At 35.3% G+C, this 15399-nt stretch overlaps 1 pseudogene; it reads right to left on the bottom strand.

Moving 5' to 3' along the window:
* Nucleotides 1-15399, bottom strand: part of LOC138715740 (DNA-directed RNA polymerase I subunit RPA1-like) — a 188282-nt pseudogene that overhangs the window by 103766 nt on the left and 69117 nt on the right.

Here is a 15399-nt window from a genome sequence, read left to right as displayed (position 1 = left end):
TGGCAGCTCACGAATAGTGAGATTTCTAAATTCTGTAACGATTCTTTCAAACTGCTCTAATTTCTGTTGTAGCCATGACAGATACGTGATTCTCTTTTTAAACTGCTGAATTTAAGATAGTGCATGGCCTGTAGTAAAATGTAAGGAATGACGTCTGAGCATACCTGGGGCCTCTTTAAATCTGCAGTGTTGCACTAAAATGCTTATTTCTCGAAAACCATGTATCAGTTTTACATAAAACAAACACATTCTTAACCTAAAAACCTAAAGAATTAAAGTACAAAATGAATTCAAATTTAGAAGTGACAAAATTGATAATTTTTGGTCACTGTAAGTGTCCAGTAATACCTGAACTGTTGAAAAAGGCGTAAAATGAATAAGAAAAAAATGTGTCACGTTTATAATACCAATTTTTTTATCCGTACCTCTCTTCCAGCCATACAATGGAAAAAAAATTCCTGTGGCTTGATACCAGTCATGAACCTTCCATCCACAAAGCCTCCGGCTCTTGGCGATGTGTCGTAGCGAGGAAAGCTGGGGAGTGCCTTGCCTGACGCCATGTGTGGAGGCCTCTTGCCTTCCAGTTCAATCTGACCCAGCAGGCAGGAGATCTGCATAGCATTCACAGCTGAACCCTTGGCACCAGTCTGAATCATAAGCTGCAAGTTATTGCGGGGAAATCTCTTCAAAAGCCCCCCTGGAATGCACGCCCTATAGCCAGAACAGATTAAATGATGTTAGCACATTTTAAACTTTTTTTTAACCTGTATTTAATTTCAAATTGTAATTTCATTAACATACAATAGTTACATGCTGCATATCAGTGTCGTATGCGGTGTCTGCTTCCTTAGGGTAGGCTTTTCTTTTAGAGAGATAATTCAAAGTCACTACTACGACAATATTTTATAATCCAGCTTTAGAAGTATATTATGTATTACTTACTTACTGACTTTTAAGGAACCCGGAGGTTCATTGCCACCCTCACATAAGCCCGCCATTAGTCTCTATCTTGTGCAAGATTAATCCATTCTCTATCATCATATCCCACCTCCCTCAAATCCATTTTAATATTATCTTCCCATCTACGTCTCAGCCTCCCTAAAGGTTTTTTTCCCTCCGGCCTCCCAACTAACACTCTATATGCATTTCTGGATTCGCCCATACATGCTACATGCCCTGCCCATCTCAAACGTCTGGATTTAATGTTCCTAATTATGTCAAGTGAAGAATACAATGTGTGCAGTTCTGTGTTGTGTAACTTTCTCCATTCTCCTGTAACTTCATCCCGCTTAACCCCAAATATTTTCCTAAGCACCTTATTCTCAAATACCCTTAACCTATGTTTCTCTCTCAAAGTGAAAGTCCAAGTTTCACAACCATAAAGAACAATCGGTAATATAACTGCTTTATAAATTCTAACTTTCAGATTTTTTGACAGCAGACTGGATGATAAAAGCTTCTCAACCAAATAATAACACGCATTTCCCATATTTATTCTGTGTTTAATTTCCTCCCGAGTATCATTTATATTTGTTACTGTTGCTCTCAGATATTTGAACTTCTCCACCTCTTGAAAAGATAAATTTCCAATTTTTATATTTCCATTTCGTACAATATTCTGGTCACGAGACATAATCATATACTTTGTCTTTTCGGGATTTACTTCCAAACCGATCGCTCTACTTGCTTCAAGTAAAATTTCCGTGTTTTCCCTAATCGTTTGTGAATTTTCTCCTAACATATTCACGTAATCCTCATAGACAAGCAGCTGATGTAACCCGTTCAATTCCAAACCCTCTCTGTTATCCTGGACTTTCCTAATGGCATACTCTAGAGCATATTACGTATTATGTTCATTAAATTATTCTAGCAGATTTCGACAATGAGCACAAAACTAATAAAGAAATAACACAAAATTTTAAAGAATTGCATCTTGTTTACTTGAAGGAAAACTCAATTCTTTCCTTTTGCTTTGTAAACTCATTGATAACATCACTGTAAAATGTTGCAGAATTTTAAGTGCTTGTAGCTTCTTCTTCTTCTTTTTCTTCTCTACTGACATCAAGGCTGAGTTGTTCAATCTTTCTTACTCTTGAGTTGATCATTCAAGTGATTTCATTCGACTGATGCTAATGTGTTGGTAATGAACAAAACAAATGATGTCAACTCATACAGTTCAGACTGCTGTGTGTAGTCACTTAAATTTCAGTTCTTGAGGATATTTACCACGAATAATTTTTTCATATTGATTTATAATAAAATATTGAAAATATGCCACCTATTTTTTTATGTTTTAATTTCACATCCACGAGTTCTGACACAGGCTTTCCCACAGTTACAATTTCGCTTTTTCATTGAAAGAACGGCAATCAAATGACTTTTTCAGGCTTTCTTCTATTGTGTACTTATTTTAAGTCATTATATGACACTCACCCTTCAATTTACACTTTTGCATCAATAATGAAACACTATTTACTTCTATTTTTACATACCAATACTCTTGGAATTAGAAATCACCGCCAAAGCACATCTGCTTAGCGCCTACTGGACCGACATAACAAACCAAATGGTTGCATACAGAGAGCAGGCAAGCCAACGAGGCAAGATAGAAGACAAGAGAAAACTCGTTGCGGCACACATGATCATGGCTGTACAGTAGAGCTCGTTGCATTGCCTGCAAGACAGCGCAAAGTTAGACTAGATTTGAAAGAAAAAGTAATTTATGTAAAAAAAAAATGGATATTTATTAGCTTCTGAAACTAGTAATATCTTTAAATACAATTTATTGTTAATATTAAAAAAGCCAGGTTAGGTGCAGCATATATAGCCTACCCTGAATGAACGCCATTGCTGTATATGATGATTTTTCTGCCGTTTCTTATTCTGTACTATGTTAAAGTATCTTGTATCAGGCAAGACATGAAGACATTTTAGACAAACTAAAGTTGCATTACACAATTTGTATGTAATTAACATATCAACTATAATGGTCAATCACAGAATACGTATATGTCAGCAAAATTTCAAAACAAATTTTAAAATACAAGCCCAATGGAAGAAGTTATAAAAATGGAATAAAGCTATACACATTACCAGGCATCTATATGACAGATATTGTAAAATACCTCGTAACCGGCACCCAAATATCCAGCAATACCAAAACAATGGCACTTTTGGCAGGGCAAAAAAAAAAGTTCAAATCTGCCACATTACTACAGTCTGGACTGTCTGTGTTGCCACATTAGGAAGTTCGCACAAACTTTCGTTTTCAGTGAATATTCGAACATAAAATTTGTTTATTATGTGTTTTGTGTATTGTGTGATGTGTTTTAACAAAAAAAATCTACACAGTTTTTATGTTTATGTAATTATGTTTGGGCTGTCAGTGTTGCCACATTAGGAAGTTCACACGAACTTTTGTTTTCAGTAAATATTCGAATCTGAAATTAGTATATTATTTGTGTTGTGTGATGTGTTATAAAGAAAATCCACACAGCTTTTATGTTTACTAATTATGTTCAGGCCATCAGTGTTGCCACATTAGGAAGTTCGCATGAACTTTCGTTTTTAGTGAATATTCGAACCTAAAATTTGTTTATTATATGTGTTGTGTGATGTGTTTTAATAAAGAAAATCTACACAGTTTTTATGTTTATTTAATTATGTTTGGGCTGTCAGTGTTGCCACATTAGGAAGTTCGCATGAACTTTCATTATCAGTGAATATTCAAACCTAAAATTAGTGTATTATTTGTGTTGTGTCATGTGTTTTAATAAGGAAAATCCATACAGTTTCTATGTTTATTCAGTTATGAGCAAGTGACAGAGAAATAAGCTTCACATGGCTGCAGTTTCAACATTTGGCACAATGAAATACGTACATATTGGTATTTATTCAATTATCCGGCAAAATCTTGTATCCGGAACTAGTCTGGTGCTGGATAAGAGGGATTCTGCTGTAATGATAAGATGAAGTCCCTTTATGTGTTGCTGGAAAGGTCATGGTAAAATGATGAATTGGTAGGATGGCAGTCGAAATGGGAATAAAGCAACTCCACCCCAACTGTAATCCTTGCCCACATCTCCTTCTTCGATATAGGCATAAGCCTGCTTTTCTTTTCAACTTATGTACATAATGTATATATTGATAATAATCCAAAGCTTTCTAATATATTCTCTTTGGTCATCCTTATTCCCTTTTCCTTCCTAGCATCTTTTCCCCTTTTTCTGAGGAGGGCACAAAGGTCTGCACCACAACCTGAGGCATATTGTGCCACTCATTACTGAAGTCCTCAGGACTACACTGCTGTGAGTATCGCGATTCACTGTTTGGTGCCTTCAATTTAGCTACAACACCCACTCTGATGGACTCAGAAACTTCTGTCCCTTTGTGACTTCAGTAGTTTCCTTTGCTAGATGTTATCTGTATGCAAATAATGGTACTACCACAGTCTAGTATATAATAATAATAATAATAATAATAATAATAATAATAATAATAATAATAATAATAATAATAATGATTTATTTTAGCTGGCAGAGTTAAGGCCGTCCACTCAACCAGCAAAAAGTATATATACATATGCATGAACTTACAAAGAATTCAACAATTTGATTTAGATGAGAGTTACATGCATACAAGAGTTATTTACGAATTAAACAACAAAATACTATAAACTACCAATTAAACACTGAAATAAACTGTGTAGCAGAATTAAGCTAAAATACATAGAATGTTATTATATTTCAAATAATGTTAGATAATAAAAACAGATTATTATGAGACAATTTTGAAAATAAAGCACTATCAGGATGATGTCTAAAGAAAGAAGTAACAATGTATTTCTTTTTTTATTTTATTGGGTTATTTTACGACGCTGTATCAACATCTAGGTTATTTAGCGTCTGAATGATATGAAGGTGAAGATGCTGGTGAAATAAGTCCGGGGTCCAACACCGAAAGTTACCCAGCATTTGCTCGTATAGGGTTGAGGGAAAACCCCGGAAAAAACCTCAACCAGGTAACTTGCCCCAACCGGGATTCGAACCCAGGCCACCTGGTTTCGTAGCCAGACGTGCTGACCGTTACTCCACAGGTGTGGACGTAACAATGTAGTCAGTGATAGTTTAAATCAGTATGATTGGAGTGAAATGCTAATAAGGTTATCTTTTAAGCTGTTTTTAAAGGTGTTTGTCTTGCAGCCCCTAATACTTTGTGACAAGGAATTCCATTGACGCGAGGTGGATACTGTAAAAGATGATGAATAACAAGATGTTCTATGAAGAGGTATACTTAGCGTGCCACAGATAAGTGATTTGGTATTTACGCCGGGGTTAGAGTATAGATAAAAGAAACGAGATGAAAGGTAATTTGGTGTTGAGGTGTGCAGAATTCGAAAGAGTAAAGACAAAGAGTGTGGAGTTCTGCGTTCTTTAAGTTAGAGCCACGAGAGACTTGCGAAGGACGATGATATGTGATCATATCGTCGGATGTTGCACACGTATCTGACGCACATATTCTGAGCTCGCTGTAACTTGACTGACAGATCAGAACTTAGGTCACTTAACAAAACGTCACAATAATCAAAGTGCAGCATTACTAGGGCTTGTACTAGGGTAAGTTTTAGTTGCTAGGGCAAGAAATTTCTCAAGCGACTCAAACAGTGAATGGAGGAACAGATTTTTTTTTATCGTTTCTTTAACTTGAAAATTCCAACTTAGATTATTATCAAAAAAGAAGCCAAGATTTTTTACGACAGATGAATAAGGGATTAGCGTGTTGTTAAGGGTATATAGAGTCACGAAGCTTGAGTTGTTGAGGTTACTAGGAACAATAGACTGTGCCAGTACTATTTCGCATTGTCTGTAATAAGGCGATAGTAGCGATCCTACTGGTTAGCAACTATCTATGGATGGATGTTCCCTATGTATCGAGCTTCGTGACTGTATATACTAGACTGTGGTACTACCTCCCTGCTGCATCCTATATATTGACCTAAAGATCATGTTACTGTAGGTATCGTGATTCACCATTTGGTGCCATCTATCGATTCAGTTGCACATCACTCATGCCCAACAGTCTGTTATGAAAGCCTCTCCATCCCCCTGGGACTTATGCAGCTCCCTCAGATAGATGTCATCTGTGTGGAAATAAAAGCACTACATCTGCTGCACCTTCCGTCAACCTGGAATTACTGAAAGGTGATGGACCATTCACAGATATGACAATAGTCACTATGTAGTTGAACCAATCTACTGAAGTCTTATAATGGTAGTAAAAATCTCATTTGAGTAGAATTTTATAATTTGTATTCAATATGTAAGTCTGACTGCGTACAGTCATGAGTAATGTAACACAGAATATAATGTGTGAAGTAATGGGAATCATTCATCTGATGATACTGCAATCATTATGCGTAATGTTCGAGATGATTTGTCACCTGTTAGCTTTTCCTATGAATACAAAGGCATTCATAATACAGTACATTCAAAAATCTATGAATGCGAACCTTATTTATGAACCATCTCTAGAATATCAAAACAATTTATTTCCATGATTATTCCAAAAGTGTATTAGGCAATTAATGAAGTTTTAACTTTTTCTAATCACTATTATTTGTAATAATGTGTGCATCTAATTCTCTTGACTTTGCAATAAAGTTGTGCTTTTCAATATTTTGAGTCTATGAATGTTACAGATGTCTATATGGTACATATCCATCTCTGTTTCCTGATGGCACAGAAGACCATGGTGCAAATTGATAGGGAGGATGCCAGGGACTGTCCTTTCTGGAGAATTTGGTGTCTGTTGCTGAAATGACAATAATTTATCCCTGCCAGGGACAGCATTTATCTCCTTTAGGTGCCTAATTTATAGTTCCTTAGACAATAAGATATACAAACAATTATTAGATGATTTATTGCAATGTTTTGAATTAAGATGTACATCTTCAGAACCTACTCGAATTTTTGTAAATAAGAACGGTCATATGTCATCGTCTAAGATTGATTATATAATTACTAATGCTTTTGATAGCTCTTGCACTACACAAGTTGTTCAACCTAATCTCGGTGACCATCTGGCTTTAATTTATAATATCAATCTAGCTAGTCAAATGATTCCTGTCGAATCGGAAGTGAAAAGTTTTAGGAAAATAACAAATGATGGTTTAACTGGTCTAAGGTCTACTGTTGATGCTTTAGATTTTGATACGATGTATGAATTGAATATTAATGCAGACAACTTGTTTACTAAATTAATGAATATGATTACTGGTGCTATTGATATAAATTTACCTATGTTGACTGAAACTTATACAAAAAACAAATACCAAAAAGTATAACCATTGGATTACTCCTGAGGTTTTAAAATTGAATGATGAACTTAGGAATATATTTTTGTTAACAAAAAATTTCCATCAAGATCTTGATTTACTTCAATTATATAGAAACAAAAAGAAGGCTTACAAGAAATTAATCTTTAGTGAAAAAAATAAATACTTTGATCAACTTATTTGTAATTCTTCTAACAAACCAAAACAAATTTGGAATCTGGTAAATAGTAAATTAAACAGAAAGAAGCCTGTAGAATGTATTACTATTGTACATAATAATGACAGGGTATCAAATAAGACTGATGTTGCCAATGCATTTTGATTGTATTTTTCAACCAATGTGGAGGATGCACTGAATGAATATTTTGGTCCAAGCAAATCTACGTTATGCACCAAATCTTTAGGAATTAATAATAGTTTTGTTTTCTATGATACTGATGCTAATGCGATTGTTAAAACAATTCAATCGTTAAAAAATACTAATAGCACTGGTATTGACGATATTTCCTTGAAACTATTAAGAGTGATCAGTGACATTATTTCATCTCTTTTAGCCTTCGTATTTAACCATTGCATTAATAATGGAGTTTTTCCATCATTATTAAAAACTGCTCTTGTTAAACCAATTCATAAGAAAGGTGATTCTACTGATGTAAGAAACTATAGACCTATATCATTGTTAAGCACGATTTCTAAAATATTTGAACAGTTAATATATAATAGAATGTTACAATTTTTATTAAAATTTAATTTAATTACTCCTGATCTACATGGTTTTCTCCCTGGTGAATCAACAGAAACTGCTCTTTACGAATTTAATAACTATATTTATGAAAACCTTGATGAAGGTAAACATGTAGCTAAAGCATTTGATAATTTGGATTTTAATTATATATGTATAAAATTAAAAGCCTTAGGTTTTAGAGGTACATTTTTAGCATTTTTAAAATCATACTTGTCTGATTGAAAAATATGTGTAAATATTAATGGTATTCTTTCTAATGAGTTTTATATAAATATGGGAGTCCCTCAGGGTTCTGTACTTGGACCTCTTATATTTTTACTTTATGTAAATGATTTGACTAATTATATAAAGGAAGGTAAAGTTTTATTATACGCAGACGATACTTCTATTACTGTTTATTCGGAGTCTTGTATTGATTTGATAAGTAAAGTTGGCTATATCTCAGTTCAAAACGTGGTGTGATTATAACAAATTAATTGTTAATATTAATAAGACTGTATGTTTAAAATTTGTTAATAGACCTATGAATATAAATTTTCCATGTCAGTTGGGGGATATATTGCTCCAAAGCCAACACAGTACTAAATTTCTTGGCATAATTATGGATAATCTATTGACTTGGAACGAGCATTCTGATTTTATTGCTAAAAACCTTGTTCTGCTAATTTTGCTGTATTGCAACTGAGAGCTATACTAAACACCAAAATATTGATTTCAATTTACTATTCACTTGCTTCACAAGCATACTGAAGTATGCGGTATTGGTCTTCTTTAGGTTTTATTATGATACTCTCTCTGATATCGAAGAACGAAGATATTTCTTAATGAAGATTCTCCACGAGCATCAGCTATTTTAAATCAATAATATAATTAAGCAATTGCGATCATCTTCTTTTCTTTTCTAGCAGTAATACCAATTGTATTCCACTATGGTTTAACTTAACCGAGACTCTGTAATACAGCACGTAGAGTTAAACTCACGGTTAGGTTTAACATAATCTTTATATTAACCATATTTACAAAACCGGGCCTTAAACAATCATCCCTATCAAAGGAGGTAAGCACAATAACACTCAGGCTGAGATGCAAGCCATCAGACACTCCTCTGTGACAAAAAAATACAATGAAAATGGCTGTATTACAGATTATTAAAATTTAATTATATGCGAATTTGGCCTTCACTCATTAAAAACATTTACTATTTACAGTATTTTCAGCATATTTATTACAGCCAATTTGATGGGACAAAAGCACAACGATGTTACAATGGCCTTCATGTTTCAAGCCATACTCTCCCATCAGATTTTCACTGTACTTGTTCCTCTAAGATATCCAGATACTCCAGCACCTCTCACTCAGACTTGTTCTTCGAGTCCTATTACTCAACACATCTGCCTCCAGCTGTACCTGAGAATAACTTGTTCCATCCCTTTTCCATTTACCTCGTGTTTGCTTATTTGTTCTTCAGATACTGTTACGAATTTTTTTTCACCTAATCATATTTGTTAATTTGTTATGCACACAGTCACTGGTGTTTATGTCAGTGGCAACTATAATGACAGCAATAGTGATGGTGGTAATGTGTACACACAAGCCTTCAAATCTATTGTGACGGCAGCCCGAATATTCTAGTCGTTCCTGGTCGCTTCGGGGAACTTCGTGCGCATCCTGCAGAAGGGAGGGTGCGCGAGGAGGTGGCGCGGCACGTGGTGAAGGGAGAGGGGGAGAAAACCGACTGCGACGGACGTAAAGGAAGTCTGGAGTCTGAGTGATGGGGAGACCGAGAATCGCCCAGAAACAGAAACTTCCAGGGTCAAAGGTTCGCGAAGTGTGATTTAACTAATAAAAATCGAGCAGCCTTCGAAGAGAGCCAGTTCAGTTTAGAACAGCGAGTCAACTTGTGAGGCAGCAGTGAACGTCAAGGAAGCCAGCCTTTGAGACCTGGGTTCAACTTGAGAAGGACCGCAACTGTGACAGTGACCAGGGAGTGCGGCGTATCCAGAAGTCTTGAGTTCGAGTGCAGTGGACTGTCTCTGGAAGTCTTGGGTTCGATATACTGTGAACTTGAGTGAATGAGCTAGAAGAACTAGCTAAGGCAATGAACTGTGAACTGAGAACTGACAGTTTTGCGTTGTAAATAGTGCTTTGTGAACATTAGTTGAGATTAGCAGTACATTGTTGTTCTCAATAATCCAAGTGAATTGTCACTGTCGTCTGTGGAGTGCAATAACGAATACTGTGTGTGCTGTGTGGAGTGAAATACCCATTGTTGACGGGAGTGTTTAAATTCAGTTATAGAAAATCATTATTGTTGTGAATAAAAGTTACATTATTGTTTGAATTAAAAGTCACACTATTAATAAACGAAAGCTACAGTGTTTCAGAAATATCTCACTGAAACATACCTGTTTATTTTATTTGTGTAGTCATCAAGCAAATTCTTATATGAGCCATCAATAATTGCTCTTCCTATGGCTTTGTCCTGATACACTTTATCCATTTTCTGATTCATCTCTTCTCGTGATGTTGTTTCTGGAAGGTTAAGTGCAGTTTTCACAGCAGTGTCACCTATCTGAAAATTGTGAGACATAAGTTCATTAAATAAAAATTATTTATATATAAAAAGATTATAAAATCTTTGAAAAAAAAATCTTTTATACTATAGCATCAAATGCAAGAGTGAAGGATTTTAACATTCATTTATGGAGATGACTCTGTACAAATTCTAAAAATCCTAAAATATAAGAAAGATGAAACAAGAGGATGCAAGAAAACATCTTTAAAAAGCTATGTCAAATTTTATATTTACTATTTTAACTGTTATATTTGCAAAACTTTTCATATTTACATTATATGAAAAAAAGTTAATTTATAGCTCTACTGATGAAATCTGATCCTTGTTTCTGCATCATTTTCCACTTTTAGTTGAAGGAATACTGTCACAAAGTAAAGTAAAACTTACATTTCTAGCATCTCTAATGATATTGGACCTCCACTTTTCTGCAGCATCCACAACAAGAATGTCTTCAACACCAAGTGAGAAACCTTCAATTTTTAGAAAAGCATTGAAAAGCTTTGCAAACGAATTCAACAATGCACCAGAATATGTTCCACCATACAGCTGGAAAACACAATGAAATATAAACAAGTTTCTATTAACAAAAATGATCAGTCAAATATAAAGCAAGAACAGACACTTTTCACCATTCAGAAAGTTGTAAAGTAGCATTATACACCTAAGCTTGCTGTGTATCTTCAAATCTCCTCACAGCACAGTTTTTATTAGCATGGCACCATTAACTAGATGGATGTATTCAATACCGTTACTAGATAATTCATTGATAGTTTTCGCCCTTTCTTCTGATTTGTAAAACGAATTCAGTCGACTATTTTCATATTATCGCACAATTTAAAAATTAATTATACAACAATTTGAATTGCATGCTTTTGTTGTAATCATACGAGGGTGGTTCGATATGTAAGGCACAGATCCGACTTATATCAACATATTTCACAAAATCTGGGGCAGGGAGAGGGGAAATAAAACTAACATTCCACACAGTCACCATTAAGATTCAAACAAGTTTAAACATTCCTTCATAGGGTTTTCCTGTCCAAGGAAAATTAAATAATGCAAAACTCCAGTTTTCAATGTGTTTTAATCCTTAAATAATTTTCTGGATAAGAAGTTCTTGAATGGACCAAAGAGGTGAAAATCCAATGGTGTCAGATCAGGACTACGAGGTGGATGCAGCAGAAATTCCCACTTGCACTTTTCCAAGCTTTTGCCTGGTTTGATGTGAGGTAGTGCACCACCATGCAGAAATCTCTCACGAGCATGTAACCCTGGCTTATTCAATCAATATGTTGAGAGTGTCACAGTGTGTCACCATTGAAGGCCTTGAAAATCCTAGAGTAATCGCAGTTATTATCACAGAAGTAAACACTGAAATAATGAAACAATTGTCTCTAGAGATAATTAATATTAGATACCCTCCACAAAACTGGCTTCATTTATAAACCGACGGATCCTTGATCTCCAGAGAACAAGGTGCCGGTGCAGGTGTTACGTGCTGTCTCTTCTCACTTTATAGATCTCTTGGATATGGAACAACAAGTTTTGATGGAGAAATCATTGCAATAAGTGAAAGTCTCAGGAATCTTCTATGCCACATCAATAAATTTAGGAATGCAGCTCCAAAGCAGCTATTCTATCAATTGTCTCTAAACACACACCTTCATCTCAAACAGCAGAAATAACTAAAATGCTCTCTCAATTAATATCACTCAATAAAAGAATTGTATTCTAATGGATACCATCCCATTGTGGAATCCTGGGAAACGAGAATGCGGAAGCTTTAGCAAAGAAGGGCAGCACTGCTACTTACAGACCTGTTACTAAATCTACGTATTACTCTGTGAAGAGATTTATTAAATCTACATACTTAGACTTCAACAAACAAAATTTGATAACTCAATCCCAAGGGAAAAAATGGAACTCTCTTCATCAAAATGCACAGTTAATTCCCGATTTACCACGCAAATCGTCTGTAGCTGCATTTAGATTGTTAGCAGGCCATGACTGTTTGGCCAAACACCTGCATAGAATTGGAATATATCAGTCCCCTAACTGCTCATTGTGCAACTCAAACCAAGAAATGGATTCGGAACATCTCAAAATCTGTGCTTCAGTGGCTGGTCATGATAATATCTTAGAAAAATATTGGAGTGCAAGAGGTCAAATGACTTTATTGTCAAATGCCTGGCATTAGAAAACAACAACTTTTTTTTTTTTTTCAGATGACTGAACTTCGAATTTCTTACATCACTGAAGCGAACTCTAAACCCATGTTTCATCTCCCATAACGCTGCTTTCCAAAAAAGGGTTTTCTTCCTCTCAGTAATAATGGTAGAGATTTTGTAGTGATGCAACCTTTCTTTTGCTTTTGTGTTCCTCAGTCAGCAATTTCAGTACCCAGCACACGGATACTTCACATAAATTTAAGCCTGAGATTATTTCATGAAGAATGCTCTTTGGAATGTTCATCGTCGCTTCAATTTCACGGACTTCAATTCTTCAAACGTCCCTTAGCAAACCTTCGACAATAGCACACTTGTCCTGGCCTGCCCCTCTGTTGCTCTGGACCATCATTCAGTTTCATTTGATCATCTTGAAATTTGTTGCAAACACACACGTACTTACTTCTTTTCAACATAAAATGTCTTGCCCATAAAAGTCACTAACCTGCGATGATATTATAAATTTGTGTATAGATAGAGAGCAGCTGCTATGGTGAAAAATTTTCAGGGGCAGCAAATTTTTAAATAACAAATCTACGTCTTAAGTTGGAAGGCCACTATTATTCATTTCTTAATATATGTTGAATTAACGTGATATCTAGACTACAAGAAGACTTTCCAATAGTCGACTATGGAAACGTGTTTTTCGACAATTTTCAGTGCAAATAACACCTATTATTCATTTGTAGCACTATATGAACAGCGTGTAGTTATTCAATTATCTACAAAAATAAAATGTAGATGTGGGAATTTTCAGATAATTTTAAGATAACTGTAATTTGCAGATAATTGTGTTTATAAATGATAGTGGCAACACTGACTACAGCAGATTTCTCTTCAGCTATTCTTTTGTACACTTGGGACAGTGGATAGTTGAACACTCACACCAGGTCACATGCTCTTTACCTTCCCATGTGGGAGAGATCAGACTGCGGCATGTTTACATCTTTCAGCTCTCCACTGCGCCACGTGCACTGCAGCATCCCAGTGCTCAGCAGAGCACACCTCCTCATGACTGAGAAGATAAAAAAATGATTTGCGCACAAACATAACTCAGAACTACCTCAACTCACTAGCTATCATCTCCATAGAAGACAACATTTTGGAGAAAATGAGCTTGTCCAAATTCGTTGATCAGTTTGCTCAGCAGAAGGCAAGGCAAAAGAATTCATAGGGTTTGACACAGAATATGTCTTTCCCCGCAATGGGTATGAGAACCTGTTCCAGTATCCGTGGCGAAACAAAAAATGACAGAATTTAAAATGCTTCCTCTAACAAGACTATCTGCCACAGCCAAATGCTAATGTTATTAGTAGTTAGGCCACGCAGCAATGTAACTTGTGTGATCACAACCAATGTTGCCATCTTCCCTTGTTACGAGCATGAGAGCACAAAAGTTGTGTGTAAAATTAACAGTGCCATACAGTCTATCTCAACATTGAGGGCAGCTACAGATGTGTGCAACCGCTGGTTTGATTTGTAACTGCGAGTTCTGCAATATTAAAGTGATAATAGACATGTGCGATACACTTTGAGGGAACTACAGTGGAAAATTTGTTGTGAACTGGGACTACTTTCAGAATGTTTCCTTATATGAAGTGAAAATATATTGTTGTTCAAATGCCTAGATGTTTGGCAATGAAGCCCTTAGTCCTCTTGCACTCCAATATTTTTGAGGTATAGAATCTTCTTTTAGTATTGCACAACATACAAAAGGGAGAGTGAAGCGAAAATACGTTGCTGCTTTACATTCATTACTTCTGTTATCGTATCTTCCATTAGAAAACCGACACGAAAATAAAACATTCAAACCAACACAACTGAGGTGGATAGAAGCAAAGTGACATTTAAAAAAAAATTATTTACGTGCCTCCAGGGTAAACTAAAGCATTTAAAATTTCGGTGGTAAAGGGATGTCTTTTATCCACATTGCACATTAACATTTAAAATTAAAACTTCACAGAATTTACTAAAGCTTAGTAACTTTTAATCACATTTCTAGAAAATAACGTAAGTGCACTTATACACCTTTGCTTCTGATGCCTCAATTGTAATTTCTTTCCAAATAATGGGCGACATATTCTGTGTGCTGGCACAACCCTGCCAACATAGTGCAGAATTTTTTTATTTCAACTTTTAATGAGGGTGAAAGTGAAGGGACAAATATTAAGGAAAATGGGGCAGGATATTTTTTGGGTTCCTACAGATAACAGAATTGTAAATTTGCCACTAATTGTCGCTCTGATTTTATCATTCTGCTTGCTAAATCTGGTAACTATGTGCACTCAAACTTTAAAACACTTTTCAGCCATATTTACATGTAAAATTCAGACTAGTGGCTGGAAGACAACATTCGCGTGGTTATTACCCCACTTGCTGGTAAATGCACAGGTAATTTATACCTTTTATATTGAATCAACTTTACAGACTCTTTTCTATGCATGAACAGTGGAGGCCAATGCCAAAAAACAATTTCCTCTGCTGTACAAATACTGTGTTGTAGACTGGGTACTGCGCTTAC

Source organism: Periplaneta americana, chromosome 15, assembly GCF_040183065.1.
Source record: "Periplaneta americana isolate PAMFEO1 chromosome 15, P.americana_PAMFEO1_priV1, whole genome shotgun sequence".
Taxonomy (NCBI): Eukaryota; Metazoa; Arthropoda; class Insecta; order Blattodea; family Blattidae; genus Periplaneta; species Periplaneta americana.
This window is presented reverse-complemented; position numbering and strand designations above follow the sequence as displayed.